General features: G+C 44.5%; 1 non-coding gene across 1 annotated transcript; it reads left to right on the top strand.

The window, feature by feature from the left end:
• The first annotated feature begins 10,827 nt into the window (after positions 1-10,827).
• On the top strand, positions 10,828-10,909 carry trnas-uga. The gene has a single exon. It is a non-coding gene; the product is annotated as a tRNA-Ser (tRNA).
• Positions 10,910-20,509: the final 9,600 nt, after the last annotated feature.

Genomic DNA, 20,509 nt, shown 5'->3' with positions numbered 1-20,509 from the left:
GTGCATGTGTGTGTGTGTGTGTGTGTGTGTGTGTGTGTGTGCATGTGCGTGTGTGTGCGTGTGTGCATGTGTGTTTGTGTGTACATGTGTGTGTGTGTGCGTCTGTGCATTGTGTGTGTGTGTGTGTGTGTGTGTGTGTGTGTGTGCGTGTGTGTGTGCGTGTGTGTGTGTGTGTGCGCATTGTGTGTGTGTGTATGTGTGTTTGTGTGTACATGTGTGTGTGTGTGTGTGTGTGTGCATAGTGTGTGTGTGTGATGTGGTAACGGATGGTCAGTGGGGTCAGAGTGATATAACACACCGTTGGGTTCTTGGGCCATCTGTGTGAGCAGGGGCATGACATCACCTCTGGGCACCCGAGTGCCCCTGCTCTGCCCAACCCTGCCCAGCTCTGGCAGCCCAACCTGGGCCACGCTGTCTGGGCTTGGCCTGGGCATCGCCCATACTCTGTGTGTGTGGATGTGTGTGTGGGGGAATGTGTGGGCATGTGGTCGGGGTGTATGTCTCTCTCTCTCTCTCTCTCTCTCTCTCTGTGTGTGTGTGTGTGTGTGTGTGTGTGTGTGTGTGTGTGAACACCTATGTCTGAAAGCAGCTATAGTCTGTGTGTGTGTCTCTCTCTTAATGTGTGTGTGTGTGTGCATGTGTGTGAGTATGTGTGTGTCTGTCCGTCCCTGTGTATAGTAGACAATAGTGTGTGAGTATTGTGTGTGTGTGTGTGCGTGTATGCGTGTGTGTGGTAAGGGTGTGGTTGTGTCTGTGTGGCAGAGCTTTTGTGTGTGTGGTAGTGTGTTTATGTGTGTTTCTCTCTATGTGCATGTGTGTGCATGTGCTTATTTGTGTGTGTGTGTGTGTGTGCATGCGCGTATGAGTGTGTGAGTATGTGTGAGTGTGTGTGTGTGTGTGCATGCGCGTATGAGTGTGTGTGTGTGAGTATGTGTGTCCACGCGTGCATTACTGTGCAGGTAACTGCATGCTTGCTTTGGTGTGTCTGTGGATGCTTGTGTGAATGTGTTTGTCCTACGGTCTGCACTGTGTGTTCCACTGCACCTCTCATTACTAGGGAATAGTGTGTGTGTGTGTGTGTGTGTGTGTGTGTGTGTGTGTGTGTGTGTGTGTGTGTGTGTGTGTCTGTGTGTGTGTGTGTGTGTGTCTGTTTGTATGTGTGTGTGTATGTGTGTGTGTGTGTGAGAACAGTGCTTTTGGTTCAGAGCAGATTGAGCCATACTACACAGAAGGCTAATGTTGTAGTCAGCTCATCTACTTCTATACACTACACACATATCAGAATCCCAACTACAGAAGCATCAGAAACATTGCAATATGCACTAGTCACACTAGTGATATGCAGTAATATGCGCAACAAAAGTGACCCATCACACAAGAGACTGACAGCTCACACACAAGCTAACAGAGATTTTAGGATACTATTATAATAATAATAATAATAATAATAATAATAATAATAATAATAATAATAATAAGCTTTATTTGTATAGCACCTTTCATACACAGAATGCAGCTCAAAGTGCTTTACATTTGAAGCATGTAACACAATAATAGTCAGTCAGTCATTATCAATCACTTTTCTTCATTGCTGGGGCCGTTTATGATCCACTCAGCAACATATCAAAAATATAGAAAATGACATGTCATAAGACTGGCAGCCTTAACCCTCTTACACCCCACAAGCATGCCATATGGCAACTGTGGCAAGGAAAAACTCCCATATTCCAGGAAGAAACCTTGAGCAGAACCTGACTTAATAGGGGAGCCCATCTGCTTCTGGCTGGCTAAGCCCTCAATAGCAGCAGATGTAGAATAATCTGAAAAAGTAGTCTACAGGATAAGATGAGTTAACTAAAAGCTTTCCTGTACAGGTATGTTTTCAGATCTTTTTTAAAAATATTTACTGAACTCGCCTGCTTGATGTACAGAGGCAGGGTGTTCCATGGTTTGGGGCATAATGGATAAAAGCAGCTTCTCCACTTTGTTTGTGGAGCACTTTGGGTACGATTAAAAGATTAGAATTGGATGATCTAAGTTTCCTTTGTGGTTGATAAGATATCAATTCTATCAATTCTATAGGAAATAAGGAGCCAGTGCAGTTCAGCCAACACAGGGGTGATGTGTTCTCTCTTCTTAGTCTTAGTTAAAAGTCTAGCCGCAGAGTTCTGTATGAGTGCCAATTTCTTTAGATGATTTTTGGGAAGACCAGTGAAAAGTGCATTGCAGTAGTCTAACCTGCTAGTGATAAAGGCGTGAATTAGTTTTTCTGCATCTTGTTGAGTTAAAAAGGGCGGCAATTTTTCTCAAGTGGAAATAGGCTGTCTGAGTAACTTTACTGATATGGGGCTTAAAACTTAACTCTGCATCTAAGATGACACCGAGGCTTGTTACTTTTGGTTTGACCTGGTGCGCCAAGTTCCCCAGATTACTAAGAACAATATCTCGCTTTAGTTTTGGTCCAACCAAAAGTACCTCTGTTTTGTCATCATTTAGTTTCAAAAATGTTTTGCTCATCCACTGATTAATGGAGGTTAGGCATGCAGTGAGGGAGCAAAGGCCATCTGGGTTAGTTGGCTCCACAGAAATATACAATTGGGTATCATCTGCATAGCTGTGGAAGTTTACATTATGCTGACTTATGAAGTTTCTCAATGGAAGCATACTGTATATAGGGAAAATAGCAGGGGACCAAGGCAGCTCCCTTGGGCCACACCAAAAGGTAAGTCATGTTTTTCAGACACATGATCTCCTAGACTGATATAAAAATCTCTACCAGTAATGTAGGTTTGAAACCAGTTTAGAGCATTATCAGAGAGACCCACCCACTTTCAAGAAAGGTGAATTAGGATGCTATGATCAATGGTGTCAAATGCAGCACTCAAATCCAGAAGAATAAGGATTGAGACTTTGTTTGAGTCAGTAGCCAGTCTGAGATCATTGACTATTTTTACTAGAGCCGTTTCTGTGCTGTGATTTGATCTAAAACCTGATTGGAATTTTTCAAGGATACTGTTTTCGTTGAGATCAGATTCCAAAAATAATTCAGTGGAAATGCATGGATTCCAGTTTCTTCCAGTAGCAGCAACTGGAATCCATGCATTTCCACTGAATTATTTTTGGAATCTGATCCCTTATCATACCTGTTCATTCTTACTCATTGCTTGACTTATCGTGACTAAATTCAAGATGGCTGCAAACGCTAAACTTCGTGAAGATACTGTCTGTATAAATCGTCTTGTAAGTAAACTACCAGTGCTTTTTCAATGTCAATGAATGTTGTTCAATGTCAATGAATGAATGTCAATGTCTCGTTTTAAATGTCAGGGCCCTCGGAAGTCTACCAATGAAGTGTGAAGATACATTGAGCCTCGTAAATGGGTGTAAAACAGTGATATATTTGCATGGCTAGCCCGATGCCGAAGCACCACTATTGAAAAAGCTGTTGGTAGCATCGGCTAACTAGCACCAGATTTTGGAGTGCAGGGGACAATCCGAGATGGGCTATGAGACATACGTTCACACTCGGTATCATGTTTCAATACACTTTAGGTCAATATCATACCGGAATTCTCCTTTAAAAGCAGTTGGAAATATACCTGTTTCTAATAAGGTATTTATTACCTTGAGAATAAAGGGAGCTAAGCTATCATATACTTTTTTGAGGAATCTAGTAGGGATTGGATCTAAAACACATGTTGAGGAGCCGGTTTGAGTTATAATTTTACCAAGCTCAGATTGAGTAATAGTGCTAATCCATCTTGTTGTCAAGTAGCAGGGAATTCAAGCCAAACCGTTGCAACTCTGCCATTAATCATTATGTGAAGCCCACCTAATGACTCTATACACGATTTCATTGGCCTGATTGAGTTTCGATTTCTGGAGCTCACTGGCCAACAGAGAGTTGCTAGACTATCCCCTAGAATTTCCCCTGGGGATCAATAAAGTATCTATCTATCTATCTATCTATCTATCTATCTATCTATCTAGACTAGCCCTGGCTGCCGCTAGGGGCGCGTCTAGATTTCTAGGCTACTTCCTTATAGAAATGACTTTGTTTTTGAAGAAGTCTGCAAATTCTTCGCATCTTAGAGAGGATGCCTGACTGAGTGTATCAAAAGGTGTTTGATGCAATAGCCTATCAATGGTAGAGAACAACACCCTAGAGTTTCCACTGTTTTCAGCAATTACCTTAGAGAAGTGGTTCCTTCTCTCATTCCGAATAGCTCTATAATAATTTGCTATTTTTTTCTTTTAGAATGGCATGGTGAACCTGTAACTTAGTTTTTCTCCATGTTCTCTCAGCTTTTCTACATGATCTTTTTAGATCATGGATATTTTCGTTCATCCAAGGTGTCAGTTTGCTACAGGGCCTTTTTTTAGTCTTTAAGGGTGCCACTCTGTCAAGCAGTGTCTATAAGAGCTATGAACTGCTGTTCTGCTCTAATGTCCAAGAGTTGCGATTTGATTGCAATTTCGGGATGAATTTTTGGAGTATGTAGTACTATATTAAAAGATACACAATAATGATCAGACATATTTATATAATTTACTGATAAGTCTGTGACTTCTATCTAGAAATGACTAGATCGAGGGTGTTGCCAAGGTTGTGGGTGGGTCCTGTAACATGTTGCTTTAGCTCTAAACTGTCCAACACATTAAGGAACTTACTGGCTTTAGCATCAGTTGTCTTATTGACATGAATATTAAAGTCGCCATTTACAATTATCCGATCATAGCTAGTGATGATGAGCGACATAAGTTCAGAAAACTGGTCGAGAAAGCCAGTCCATAGTTTAGGAGGGCGGTATAAGGTTAATAGAAGTACAGCTGGGTCAGCCTTCAGAGTGAGGGCAATATACTCAAAGGAAGCGAATTCGCCAAAGTTGACTCTAGTGCAACTATATTTGTTTGAGAGAATGGAGGCAATTCCACCACCTCGTTTGCCTTGTCTAATTTGAGTGGAAGAAATTATAATTTGGGGGACAAGTTTCAACAAGAACAGCTTCGCTGTCTGAAGTCAGCCAGGTTTCAACATGAAACAGAAAATCCAATTTTTTTTCACTAATAAAATCATTGATTGCAAAGAATTACCCTGCAGAAAACATTCTCAGACCCATCCACATGTATAATGCCATTCGAATCAATACCTGGGGGGCGTGAATCTGTAATATTTTCTACAGAATGTCAATGCCTCAGCGTGGACGCTATGTTGTCAGAGAGTAGCCTGGCTCCATGTTGGTTTGGGTGGAGACCATCACGCTTCAGCATACTGGGCCTCTCCCAGAACAAGCCCCAGTTGTTGACATAGGGGATGCTTAGGGAAGCGCAGTAGCGTTTGAGCCAGGTGTGGAGATCGAACAGTCTGGACCATCTCTCAGGACCATTTCTGTAGGTAGGGAGAGGCCCAGAGATGACAAAGCGTTTTTCTGTGCCCATCTCATGACGGTGATGAGAGTTTTGTAGTTTTCCTACAGTGCTACTGACTGCTTATCTCTGATATCGTTTGTGCCCACATGTACGATGATGTTGTTGACCTTGGTGTGGCAGGCCAGGATGCTTGGGAGTTTCTGCTGGATGTCAAGGACCTTGGCACCTGGGAAGCAGTAGACCTTGGAGGGACCGCTACGTGATTGGGGAATGCAGAGGTCTCTAACCATGGAACTGCCGATGACCAGGGTGGAGGTTGATGAGGTCCGGGTCGGAGGGGGTCGGGGGGGCGCCGACTTTGAGGAGGGACCAGGATGGTTGTCTCGGGGCAGGAGGGGCTCCTCATCCTCGGTCAGAATGGTGTAGCGATTTTCTAGTCGTATAGGTTGGGCTGGGCCTGAGTACCGTCCGGACCGTCTGCCGTGCTTGTGATACTTGCTTCTACGCCATGGCTCAGGCTGGTGTGGAGTGGAGCTGGCCAGCAGAGCAGGCTTGCTTCTCATTAGTTCACCTGCACATCATAAAAGCCCACTCTTTATGTGTGTGTGTGAGTTAGTGTGTACTGTATGTGTGTCATTGTGTGTGTTAGTGTGTGTGTGTGCGTGTGTGTGTGTGTGTGTGAGAGAGTCTGTATGTGTGTCAGCATGTGTGTTAGTGTGTGTGTGTGTGTGTGTGTGTGTGTGTGTGTGTGTGTGTGAGAGTCTGTATGTGTGTCAGCATGTGTGTGTGTGTGTGTGAGTTAGTGTGTACTGTATGTGTGTGTGTGTGTGTGTGTGTGTGTGTGTGTGTGTGTGTGTGTGTGTGTGTGTGTGTGTGTGTGTGTGAGAGTCTGTATGTGTGTCAGCATGTGTGTGTGTGTGTGTGTGTGTGTGTGTGTGTGTGTGTGAGAGTCTGTATGTGTGTCAGCATGTGTGTGTGTGTGTGTGTGTGTCTGCAGGTCTGACGAGGGGAACATTCCTTTGGTCATGCAGGATGCTTGTGTTACTGCTCTATAACCACACTGTGGAACCTGGCGCAGTCTACGTGAGGCCCACTAACCAGTGCTGCCCTGTTACCTGTCCAAGGCCTTACCTGTCCAAGGCCTTACCTGTCCAAGGCCTCCATTGCATGTGGTGTGGGAGAGCTGACCGTCTGTGGCATGAGCCACACCAGATGCCAAGGAGGACTACTGTGTGTGTGTGTGTGTGTGTGTGTGTGTGTGTGAGTGTGAGTGTGAGTGTGAGTTTGTGTGTGTGTGTGAGTGTGTGTGTGTGTGTGTGTGTGTGAGGGTTTCCCCTGAGACTGCAAGAACAGATTGTGGAGTTCCTCTCAGTCAGCAGGAGTGCTGGACCTGCAGGCATCTGGCACAGGAAGAAACACGGCAGCATATGCACACACACACACACACACACACGTACATAGACTCAGTTCTCTCTTATACACCTACAGGCACCCACACCCACACACATGCAAAGTGATACATGCATTCACACATTTTCACAACACACAACACACACACACACACACACACAGCATATGTCTGCAGCATGACTCATTCATTTAGATGAGGTATGTTGGACTTGGGCCAGTAGGGCACACAGCAATGGCCCTGTCATCATGAAGCTCTGATCTCATCACACACACACACACACACACACACACACAGTGTGTGCTCAGTGATGTATCTAGGTCTTCCTCTATAAAAGTGCAAGTGAGTCAAGTAAAGTCACATTTATTTATATAGCACACTTAAATGCAATAAAATAGACCCAAGGTGCTCACAGAAATAAAATAAATACAGTAATAAAAACAAAAAAGAACATACGTTTTGACTGTTAAACCCTGACTTTATTTAGGTGAAGATGCAACACATTAGCAGTCATTCCCTTTGTCCACGCCGCTATACGGTTTTACGGTAGAGCTAAAATTTACTCATTACTCATTACTTGTTACTCAATGTGTCAGCTCAGTCATCATTCTTTGCAGATGTAACCGAATATGAATGTGAAAGACTTGCCTTTCAGGGCATAAACGGTCAAAAGCACAAACTTTTAGAAATATCCTGGCGTCGTTTTACAGACCAGGAGAAGTTTTCCATTGACGTAGCGCATTTTAAAAGTAGCCTAGCCTAGGCCTATACACAATCTGTGTACACAGGACTTTCTCTCCCCTTACTTCCCCCGAAATACATTAATTATATTCTATAGTGACACCCTATGACCGTCCCAGGTATTAACTAGGGGGCAGAAAAAGACACTTGCTGCTATCCAACTCTTTATGTCATTAAGGCAGTTAAACAGGCTTAAGTGCAGGAACTTTCGGCTGTTAATGGCAGGTAAAATTGAGAGTCATCTGCATAGCATACTATCACTGCAGATACTGAACATGTTATGTGAGTTATCCCAAACCACATGTGCTATGCACATTCCTGTCTTGAAATGCTTAACTGAACACACACACACACACACACACACACATAGTGGACATCTGTCATCAACCCCCCCCCCCTTTCACCAGAAAAGAGAATGACAAATGCTGAAACAGAGGAAGACTGAAGTTTCCTCTTCCAGGTCAACTGGAGAGTTGTTGAGATTTAATTACGCTGCAGATTTATCGGCACACAGCTGCTTTGATACGGACCATGGCCCTGGTTACCGGGCCCTGTGGAACCTGGGGAATGGAGGTGATTGGAGTTTTACTGCCGGCGGCTTCAACCAGCATCAGTGTGTTTATAAGTAGAGGATGAGGTTGAGGGCTCGCTGAGGTCGCCGTGTTTCAAGTGTTGTTGTGAAATAGCTTAAGATTTATGAGGCAGACACTTTTTAGTCTGGAGTTGATTGAAGCTCAGCATGCCACTTTGATTTTTTATCGAAAATCGAAAAACACACAGACACACACACATAAATATACAGACAGGCACACACGTCCATACAAGTACGCACAAACACACAGACACACACACACAGACACAGACACACACACACACACACACACAAACACACAGAGACACATACACACACACACACACACACACACACACACACACACACACACACACACACACACAGCATCACACAGCACACACACACAGCATCAGCATCCGTGAATTGGTTTGAACAGTTTTCCGGGGTCCGCTGCAACTGTGAGACCCCCCATGGTGTTCGACAAGATTGGCATTCTCCAGAGTTCCCAGTGAAACCAAGACTCCAGCACCCAGCCTCATGTAGGACTCGTGAGGCCCGGGCTACAGCGGGTCCGCAACCCAAGTGCTCTGTTCGGGGAGCGTAAAAACAGTTTTAGAAAACTGGTCAATTTTTTTTCAAACGTACGCGCCGCTATCACATCTGGTGTAACCTGCTCCACTGATTACAGTGGAAGCTAATTGTTTGCTAACGCTAACGGAAAGCTTCAGCTATGTGCCTGGGGTGGCCTCCCTGTCATTCCCAATCACTCCACACAGCATTCCCGTGCACATCAGAGGCTTCCCTATTGACATTCCCCTGTAAGACCCTGGATAACACACACCTACACCAACCCCTCATCACCAACCCGCCCCCCCTCCTCTTACACCATCACTGTATTAATGATGACAGGCAGCGCTGGCTCAGATCAGAGGAGACGTGTCCCATTAAAGCTGTTAGCTGCTCCGCTCCTCTCTCTGATCAGGCCTGGGGGACGTGGGATTGTACACTGACGAGGAGACAGCGTGAGAGGCAGGGCGCCTTTTAAGAGCACAGATCTGCCGGTCGACGCATGTGATGCTTTTACACTTTAGTCACTTGGCAGGCGCTTTTATCCAAATTAGACAAACTAGCCAGAGAATGGCATCAGCAGATCAGGCAATCAAGGAGTGGATGTTGTGATAAGTGCTCCCAAACCAGCCATGGCCACGTCTGAAGAACTTTGTCTCACCCCCATCATGGCTGCAATGCATCAGGTTTGAACTCTGTGTGTGGATCTCCTCACTTCCCAAGAGAGGGAGTCTTATCGCACCACTCTTTGCCCCTATCAAAGGCTTCTCAAAGACTTGCCATGCCAAGGCATGCCTTTACTCTGTCTCTATTGCAATGACTGCTCTTCACACATGACTAGAATCAGAGATCGAACCTCTCCAGACTTCGCTTTGAATCAGTATGAAATCTATTTGATCTCATTGTTATCATATTTAGAGAGATTGCTATGATTTCACCATGTCTTTGGACGTGGAGTTGTACATGAGAACATGTACCCCACAAAGCCACGTGCCTTTGGTGCCGCCATCACTGGGTCATGGGGAGGTTTATCATGAAAAGAAAATAAGAGCCTGATAATGTTTGAACACAAGGGGAAAAAATGTGACGCCAGGGCAGGTTGCCTGATACACCGCTCAATAGATCACAGCCCAGTGATCCTCCCTAAGCTTTAAAGCCACATTAACATGGAACATGAACTGGATGAATTGCTGTTTTGTTATTTGTTGAAATACCAGAGTTTCCTTGGAATGGATATGTCATTAGGCTGCCGTGTCTTTCGTCAAAGTGATGGTGTTACAGGGCTGGCCTTCAGCTTGTTTAGCGCTAATCCCTGTACTATATATAAAATTGTTGTGTATTGTGTATTGCATAGTAATAGTATTGTTGTGTATTGTGTAGTATTGCATAGTAATAGTATTGTTGTGTATTATGTAGTATTGCATAGTAATAGTATTGTTGTGTATTGTGTAGTATTGCATAGTAATAGTATTGTTGTATTGTATAGTATTGTATAGTAATAGTGTTGTTATATTGTATAGTATTGCATAGTAATAGTATTGTTGTGTATTGTGTAGTATTGCATAGTAATAGTATTGTTGTATTGTATAGTATTGCATAGTAATAGTATAGTATTGTATTGTATTGCATAGTAATAATATTGCTGTGTATTGTATAGTATTGCATAGTAATAATATTGCTGTGTATTGTATAGAATTGCATAGTAATATTGTTCTGTATTGTATAGTATTGCATAGTTTGCTGTGTATGGTTTAGTGTTGCATAGTATTAGTATTGGCAAATGCAGTAGTAATTCTTAGCTAATGTCTCCTCTGCACTGTGATTCTCTTGTGGTTTATTCCAAAGTCGTTTTGGAATAAAAGCATCTGTTAAATGAATAAATCTAAATGTAAATATTAGCTGTGAGGAGGCGGTGTGTCTTTGTGAGGTAGGGCAAGGCACATGAGCTCACTAAGTCATCTTGTTTAGCTCTAACCCTGGTTTGCTGTGAGGTGTGTCTTTGTGAGGTAGGGCACACACACACGCTCACAGGCAGCTCATTCAGTCAGTGTTGTTTTATTTGCACTCACACACCCAGCCCGTTGTGCTTTGGCTGCGTTTCAACTGTCAGCCATAAACGGGAAGTCTTTGTAAATGTTCAGTACGCCTCAAAAGGGCTGCGTGTGCAGCTGCGATGGCCGAGAGGTTAAGGCGTTGGACTTGAAATCCAATGGGGTCTCCCCGCGCAGGTTCGAACCCTGCTCGCAGCGATCCTTTCTTGAGTTCTACCGAATCCTTCACCTTTAAAATCTGCTTGTGGAAGGGAAACTGACATTCGATCATGAGAATGTGCGGTAACACTTTACTTGACAGTATCGACATAACAGTGACATGACACTGTCATGAACACATGACACATGAACCCTAATCCTAACCTCTAATCCTAATCTTAACCCTAATTTGTTATGACAAAAACGAATGACACTTAATGACAGAAATGTTATGTCATAAACTTTTATGACTTGTTTATGACACGTTCATGACAGTGACATGTCACTCTTACAGTATGTCGATACTGTAAAAGTGTAAAGTGTAACCGAATGTGCTAATACAAGGATACAAGGAAGTTTATTGTCACATGCATATAGTTACTGGAAGTAAGAAATGCAGTGAAATTATGTCTGGTGTCAGCCTATTTGTGCATTAATGGGGGGTAAAAAGTGCAGTAGAAGAGGGGTTTAGTAGATTAAGTGGCAAGGGCTGCATAAAAAAGGTGGGGGAGGATTGGGATTGGGTGGGGGCACCAACAAGGGCACCCAAGAGCAACAGGGGCAAGGAAAACTCCCTTACCAAGGAAGAAAACTTGGGCAGATCCACGGCTCAAGGGGGCTAACAACTGCCAGGGGTCTTGGTGTGTCTGTTGGGGGATGACAGGGGAGATGGGATAGTGTGCTGTGTATGTGGGGAGAGGGCAGTGTGCAATATGTGTGTTGGAGAAGCTTCCTCGTGAGACAATGTGCTGTGTATTGGGGGGGGGGGGGGGGGGGGCAGTGTGCTGTAAGTATGTTGGGGATGTGTGTTGGAGAAGCTTCCTGATGAATTGCAAGCAGAGTACTGTATGTAATGTATGTGAGTGATGACAGTGAAGATGTGTGTGTGGGGGGGAGGGGAGTGAAGCAGTGACTGTGTGTGTGTGTGTGTGTAGTGTGTGTGTGGGTAGGTGGGGGCAGTGTGCTGTAAGTATGTAGAGGATGTGTGTTGGAGAAGATCCTGAAGACAATGTGGTGTGTATGTGGGGGGCAGTGTGTGCAGCAAGTATGTAGAGGAGGCTTACTGTAGCAAGCAGTGTGCTGTATGTATGTGAAGTGATGACAGTGATGATGTAAGTGTGTGTGTGTGTTGGGGGTGGGGTGGGGGTGGCGGTTATGGGGCAGAAAGGCTAGGCAATCAAGGACATGGGTAGATGGAGGAGAAATCAAAAATAATAAATAAAAAGTTCTATGGAGATGTGCAAAAGTTGGAAAGAGAAAGTCAGATATGTGTGTGTGTGTGTGTGTGTGTGTGTGGTTTGGGGGGGGATGTGTGTGTGTGTGTGTGTGTGTGTGTGTGTGTTTTGACGTGTGATGAAATAAGAAAATAAATAAAAGGTCTGTAGCATAGGGAGAGGGATGTAAAAGTGCTAAAAGTCTTGTAGGTGTGTGTGTGTGTGTGGGGTCATGAGTGCTGAGGAGTGAATGAGTGCAAAGTCAGTATAGTGTGAGTTCAGAGTTGGGAAATGTTTGAGAGTGCTGAGGAGTGAATGTTTGCAAAGTCAGTGTAGTGTGAGTTCAGAGTTCGGATGGCCTGGGGATAAAAACTTCTCCTGAGTCTCTCAGTTCTGGCTTTGTGACTACATAGGCGTCTTCTTGATTTCAGTGGTAGGAATAATCCATTGTTAGGATGAGAAGAGTCCTTCAGAATCTTTTGGGCTCTTCGGAGTACTCTTCTGGAATAGATATCTTGTAGAGCAGGGAGTTGAGTTCTTATAGTACGTTCAGCTGATGATGACTGGTCTGTTCGATATCTCATCTGAAATGAAGAGATCTGGAGAGAGGCAGGATTTCACACCATGTTCTCTCTCTACTTTAGTCTAGATATTATTACCTAAATAATTTATGCTTGAATTCCAGTCCCACTTCAACACACACATTCCCCTAGATGTTATCCCTTACTTAAATTTATACTTAAATTCAAAATAGACCATATGTGAATAAAACACTTCAAAAGTCACAGAGTGATTGCATTCACTGACATAAAACCACAGTACTAAGGCCCAGTTGTCTTTGCTAAAATGATTCCTGAACCCAGTGGAACAGTCAACCCATAACACATATACAGTACATACATATCAACAGTTGCATAGTGTGTGTGTACCCATTCATGACTCCATGACCTCCTGTGTAAAAGTCACCATGTAGTTTACCATGATGGAGTAGCTGGCTTTTTCACACACTGATGTGTATGCCTTCATGACATGACAAGACATCCATTGTGTCCACCCTGAATATCATACTACTGCCATGTCAGGACAAATTTAGCAACAGGATATGTGACATGAGCGCTACAGAGAAGGCTGGTGGGGATCAGAGCAGCACTTCTGAGGCGGACTATTGTGTCGTTTCTCTCTTAATTAGTTAATGGCTCAAGAGTTTTAGGCCTAAGAGCCCCCTCACCTGGTTAGAACATCTTAATTAATGGCTTAATGGCAGGAAATGAGCTCTGCAAGTCGGCTAACGACAGGAAGTCCTCATGCAAGACAGGCCAGTCGTCTTTGATGGCCTTATTGCCTTTGCACCACGGCTTAGTTTTAGAATTCAATTAGGATTGGCTGACACATGTCCCACGGGTGCGCCTCATGCCCCGCAACACAGTCCGGCCTCTGTTCCTCCATGCCACTCAAGTCATTCCCTCACTCCTGCGCCATGTTGGGAACAGTTGTCTGGGGTCGCTGAGGTCAGCCGAAACAGATGTGGAGAATGTGTGTGTGTGAGTGTGATTGTGTACGAGTGCGGCTGTATGGGTGTCATTCCTGAGTTCTGCAGCTGTCAGACTCATTGTTCTGCCATGAAACCTCAGTAGCCCAGTACAAAGTCAGCGGGAAATATGGTTATTGTAGTCTTTTCTGACACTTGGAGTCTTTTCTCTCCGCTTTTGTACAAACCTCTTTAAATCAATCACCAACCTCTGCCTTTTCTTTTTAACAAATCGCATAATATAGTTGTAATGCAAACAAAAATAATAATAACATGCTTGCAGGGTAAACATTAACATGAAAGCATTTTTTATTTCCTTCGAAGAGGTATTTTTTCCCCTAAAACTTGAAATAAATAACTCTAAGAATTAAAATAGCTTCTATTAGCATCAGAAACAAGCACCTTGTGATTTATGTTTGATGTCTATATGTGCTCTGCGCTCGCAGACTGGTGCTGTCAGCGCTGGAGAGCTTTGATCACGGGCGTGGTGTTAGACTATTAGCCGATTCCTCAAAAGCTGTGGATCAATATGACATGGCACAGGTCCAGAGGCATGGGCACAGCAAACTTTCCGCTAATGCATGTGTGTGAGAGTTAGTGTGTGCTTGTTTGATTGTTTGTGTGTGTGTGTTAACGTTGTTTGCTTGCCCTCAATCCATCACAGCTAAAGAGAGATATAAACCTAGCTGCCAGCTTGAAAGTCTAGAGGTGGTGTGTGTGCGTGTGTGTGTGTGTGTGTGCTTGTGTTAGAGAGTATGTGTGTGCTTGTTTGTGTGTGTGTGTGTGTGTGTGTGTGTGTGTGTGTGTGTGTGTTATGCAACCTGATCTCCTGCAGAGCGGAGTGCTAGATCATTTAAAATTAAAACAGTCAGCGCAGGCCAAACGCTGGTAGCATCTCTCCTCTCTCTCTCTCTCCTCTCTCTCTCTCTCTCTCTCTCATCTCTCTCCTCTTTCTCTCCTTACTCTCTCTCTCTATCTCTTTCTCTCTCTCTCTTTCCTTACTCTCTCTCTCTCTCTCTCTCTCTCTCTCTCTCTCTCTTCTCTCCTCTCTGCACATTTCCTCACTTTCTCTGTCTCTCTCTCTCCCTGTTGAGCAAGACAACATGTGTGAAGCTCATGATATGTTTTGATGGAGAGTGCCCCGTGTTGACGGTCTGCATGGACTTATTCTTGGCTTGTGCGTTCACAAAAATATGCTCATTAAACGCCCACATGGTGTTTCGCCAGCTCTTTCATCTCCTTTACAGTTAGGTGAAAAGGACGTAGAGCTCCGACAAATCAATTTCCCCCTTTCCTTTCCTCAGTGAGCTGTGTGTGTGTGTGTGTGTGGAACAGCAGCCCCTGGTCCAGTGAGACACCAGACACTGAGCTCCCCATCCTACATTTAATGCACCCCCCTCACCTATGCATACTGTGGAGATGTTCTGATGTTTTTAGTGATATGTTGTTGATATGTATTATGTCAATGCCACCTCAAAAACACTTCCAAACTTGGCCACTCACTTAATCCCAGCACTGCCAAGACTCTGATTCATGCTTTTCTAACCTCCAGATTTGACTACTGTAATGCCCTGCTCTTTGGTGTCTTAGAGAGTTCTCACCTGTACCAGGCCCTGGGAACATACAGTATCACTCCCATCTTCCATCGGCTAAACTGGCTTCCTGTACAATACCGTATACAATTCAAAATCATTCTTCTTGTTTTCAAAGTAAATAATCTTGCACCCTCCTATCTTTCAAACCTCCTGAACCCTTACCAACTAACCCTCACCTTACGCTCCACTGATGCCCACCTCCTATCCACTCCCAAATATCTCCATCCCATGCACACACACATTAGACTGCATATAGGTGTACGCACTGCATAAATCCATGCATAAATACTTGCATTCCTCACTGTCACCCAGGCAAATATTGTGCTGTGCTTGCAGACTTGCAGGCAGGCTCTAAGTCATGATCACACTGCAAGAGAACACAGGCACAGGTATACACACACACATACAGAATAGATATAGATTTACACAGTCACAGATATACTATGTACAAAGCACACGCATGGACACACACACACTTGTATGCACTGTACAAATTCTGATGACCATATACAGTATAGCATGTTACAGTAAAGGTGAGTGGTGTGTGTAGGCAATATGTGTGTGTGTGTGTGTGTGTGTGTGTGTGTGTGTGTGTGTGTGAGAGAGAGAGATACAGTCAGAGAGAGAGAGAGAGACATAATGAATTTACAATAAAAAAACCCTATTGCATTATTGTACTCTAGTGTGAAGTAAATGTTGCATTACTGTAATACAGAGGGCAATTGAAATCTCTGTGTGTTTCCTGGGAAGCTGGTGTGGATCTCAGGAATATCATGATGGTTGTGTGACATGCTCTACCCCTCTGACACACACACACACACACACACACACACACTCACACCCCCTCCCCACCCTAGGGGCTAGGACCATCAATGCAGTCTGTGAAGTGGGTCAATGATAAAAGAAAGGAATAGAGAAAGAGAGAGATGAAACAGAGAGGCAGGAAGAAGAGAGAGAGAGAGAGAGAGAGAGAGGGAGATGGGAGGAGGGAGAGGATTTTGTTCCAAACATCTCCAGTTTGGCCTTGGGTTTCCTGATAGACCTCATCATTCTCTCTTTCTCTAGCTTCCCCTTCTCCATTGTCACTCTCTCTTTCTGTTCTTGATTGCACAAAGCCCATTTCCCCCATCCTAAGCTGTGGATATTGAACACCCACCCACCCACACACACACACACACACACACACAAACACACACATACACACATATATACAGACACACACAAACATCTACAGACAGCCGCATATCACAAACATGCACTGCACATAAGTCAGTGTTTTTCATTAATCCCTGTCATTGAAGGGAGGGATCAGGGAGGGAGAGAAAGAGATCAGGAGGGAGAGAGAGAGAAAAAGAGGGGGAGGGAAGAGGAGAGAGGGGGAGGAGAGGGAGAGAAAGAGGGAGGAGGGAGGAGGGAAGAGGGAGGAGGAAGAGGAGAAAGAGGAGGAGTTTCAGGAGAAAAGATGAAGTTTCAGGGAAGGGAGAGAGAGAAAAAAGAGGATCTGGAGAAAAAGGGGAGGGAAAATGGAGGGAAAAAGAGGAAGGATGGATAGAGAGAAAAGAGGAGGGAGAGATCAAAGAAGGAGAGGTCTGGATGGATAGAAAGGGGAGAGACTGGATGGATGGATAGACAGAGAGGGAAAGGAGCGGAAAGGTATAGATGTAGAGCCAATGCAGGGAGGATGGATAGAGAGAGGGAGGGTATGGATGGATAGGGGAGGGTGATGTAGGAGCTAGGGATAGAGAGGGAGGTACAGGAGAGAGGAGAGAGGCAGAGAAGCGAGGAATGAGAGGAGGGGGTGGAGGAGGTGGAGGGAGGGTGGGAGAGGAGAGGTCGACGGGTTCATTCTGCTCCATCCTGAACTCCATCCCCTCTGCGACTGACGGCCTCATACGAGCAGAAGCGCTGGATAGATGGGGGTGGGGCATAGTAACAGCGAAGGCATCACACCCCACCACACACACACACACACACACACACACACACACACACACACACACACACACACACACACACACACACACACACACACACACACAAAAGCATGGATGGCTGGATGATGCATCTTCATCCTCCTCATAGCTCAGTGCAATTCAATTTCGATTCAAATGAGCACTTTTACTCTCTCTCTCCTTCTCTGCCTCTCTCTCCTTTCCCCTCTCCCTCTCTCCGCATATCCCTCTCTCCCTCTCACTCTCCATATCCCTCTCTCCCTCCCCCCATCTCTCCCCATCTCCTTCTCTCTCTCCTCCTCTCTCTCCTTCTCTCTCTCCTCCTCTCTCTCCTCTCTCTCTCCTCCTCTCTCCTCCTCTCTCTCCTTCTCTCTCTCCTCCTCTCTCTCCTTCTCTCTCTCCTTCTCTCTCTCCTTCGCTCTCTATTGCTCTCTCTACCCCACTCAGTGGTGGTCATCATCATGGACAGCTTTAGTGTTTGTATATCTCATCTAGAGTCTACTTTGCATATTTGCAGTGTACCTGAAAACGCCACAGCCTGAGTAGCCTTATCTCTCACAAGCCAGACAGGCACACACACACACACACACACACACACACACACACACAGAGCGTGAGAGAGAGAGAGAGAGAGCCTGTCCACCCACAGTTTGTATGTATATGTGTCTTTTCATGCTTTATGACAGTAATCATTCTCTGTTACATCGACAAAACATGCAGATTTAGATGTTTCATTTGTCTTACACAGAATGGCTAAATGCTGACACTAGATGTTATTGCCTGTTAATTTAAAATCTAATATTGTGTTGTTACAATTTGAGTCACGTACATCCTGGTCAAGAGAGCCCACTGATATCCTGTCCTGCATTATCTAAATGTGTCTTTAATAATGTTTAATAATGTGCACTGGATCACGGCGCTGGCCTGCTTAAAACACAGAGACCTGCCGTAATTTATTCCGATGCGGATCGGTCTCCTCCGTCCGTATCGCAGCATCTCCGCGCCGGCATGGGTGAGTCAGCGGTGCGGCTGGAAGCACTTAATGCTGACCGCTGGACGAGCGCTTTGATCAGTGCTCCAGGTTGTGCCGAGCTACAGCAGGTACCTCGAGCTAAACCTCCCTGGTGAACCACATCAGCGCATGCAAAACAGCCATCCTGTAGCAGAGGGAGCAGCTTGTGCTTGGGGTTGTGTGTGTGTGTGTGTGTGGGGGGGGTGTACTGTCTGGGTGTGTGTGTATGTGTGTATGAGAAAGAGAGAGAGAGAGAGAGAGTTGGTGTGTGTGTGCGTGTGCGTATGCGTGTGCGTGTGCGTATGCGTGTGTGTGTGCGTGTGCGTGTGTGTGTGTGTATGTGTGTGATCATGTGCCCTGAGAGGGCCTCTTTAGACGGAGTTATGAGCACAATAGCATCATAAACAGAGCGTTGATTGTAGGTGGAATGCATCAGGTTGGGTGAGACATCTGGTTGCCATGACATCATTGTGATGCTTGTGAGAGTTAGCAAGTAACAGTTAGCCTGATGTAGGGTATCATGGCATGATATAATGAGGTTTGGAGTGATAGTATGACAAGTCGTTGCATGTTAGATTTGCATGAGTCAGAACATTAGAACCACCTGGCAGAATGTTCGGAGCTCAAAGCATGTTGGCATGATATCGCAGCCTAGGGGCTATAGTCTAAAACGCATGGTCACTGGTGAATAGCTTAGGGATTTGTCCAGTCCACATTGGGTGTGGTTTTGTTATGAAACGCAAGAAGGTGGTTCTTATGTTTCTTCTTCATGGGTGTGTTTTGGGTGTAACATTGTTTAAACCAATAAGAGTGACATCTGTCATTCCCTTTAACAGCAAGCAGCGCGACTTCAAACAGCGCATCTGTATTTTGATGGTCACCGGCGCATTTGAAGGTATCTGCTTGCACGCGAGAACGTATGGAACAGGTATTCCACTAAACCATTCATTTACTATTGAACTCATCTATTATTTGAACTCATTGTCAAGTGAAAATAACTTCACCATGGTGTCAACGACAAAACAGTTATACACAGTTAATTACTTTTACTATTGACTGACAATAGGTTACCATCAAAAGCATAGCCTGGAAAAAGCAACAATCAACCCCAATAATGTTCAAATGACTGAATAAAAAACCTAGGGACAATGTCCTGCAGAGGAGTTGCTGCTTACATCTCGTGACAGTGCGTCTTCAGCTGTGCCTCTCGCCTCTCGCCTAACCACTTTTATCCGTCATTACCAATGTGCAAATGATGGTGAATAACGACTCATTGTGATGTATTTCGTAATATCTTTATTATAATTATGTATCCCATTGTAAATCATCATTTAAACATCTGCCATTCCCTTTAACAGCGAGCAGCACAACTTCAAACAGCGCATCTGTATTTTGATAGTCAGAGGCGCATTTGAAGGAATCTGCTTCCACGCAAGATCATATGGAACAGATATTCCACTAAACCATGCTTTCCTAAAACCTAGCAGAGTATAGCCTACACGCATCTGCACTCGCCTATTACTTGAACTCATTGGCAATTTATGAAAAACTAAGGACGTTTATCCTGCAGAGGAGTTGCTGCTTACATCTCGTGACAGTGCGTCTTCAGCTGTGCCTGTTGCCTCTCGCCTAACCACTTTTATCCGTCATTACCAATGTGCAAATGATGGTGAATAACGACTCATTGTGAGATGTATTTCGTAATATCTTTATTATAATTATGTATCCCATTGTAATCGTGTAATTTGTAATGTTTTGCATGGATGTGCGCTGGTGCGCGTTCCTATGGATGAGATAAGCAGGGTGCGTTGTGCACCCGCCCATATCACTGTTGATAACTCACCAAGGATTTCTGACCAGGTTTCTCTTGGTCAGTGACGTAATGATTTTTAGAGGGTGTGAGATACAGTGGCAATTTTGGATTTTGCACCAGAACACACCTTTCGCCCCACCCCTGGGCGCAAAGCTTAATAAAGGTACAGCGCATGGCGAAAAATCCGAGAGTAAAATAGGAATAAACTTTTCGTCGGGATAATAATCCGCTTTGCGCCAGGTTTTGTGTTGCGAAAATAGGGCCCTAGGTGTCTTATCAATGAACCTTACAATCTGCCACCACCTTCTAAGAATTGACCAATAATATGGCCAACACAGGCTAATAATAACTAGCATCTTTGGTTTGTTTCTTTGCATCTTTATTTTATGTTGGAAATAAACCTGCACAATGTCCGGGAGTTTCACATACATTCTCAACACAGCAGCCAACATATAAAGCTCCATGTAATACCCTATATCAAATACT

The sequence above is a fragment of the Alosa alosa genome, chromosome 8 (assembly GCF_017589495.1).
Source record: "Alosa alosa isolate M-15738 ecotype Scorff River chromosome 8, AALO_Geno_1.1, whole genome shotgun sequence".
Lineage (NCBI taxonomy): Eukaryota > Metazoa > Chordata > Actinopteri > Clupeiformes > Clupeidae > Alosa > Alosa alosa.
This window is presented reverse-complemented; position numbering and strand designations above follow the sequence as displayed.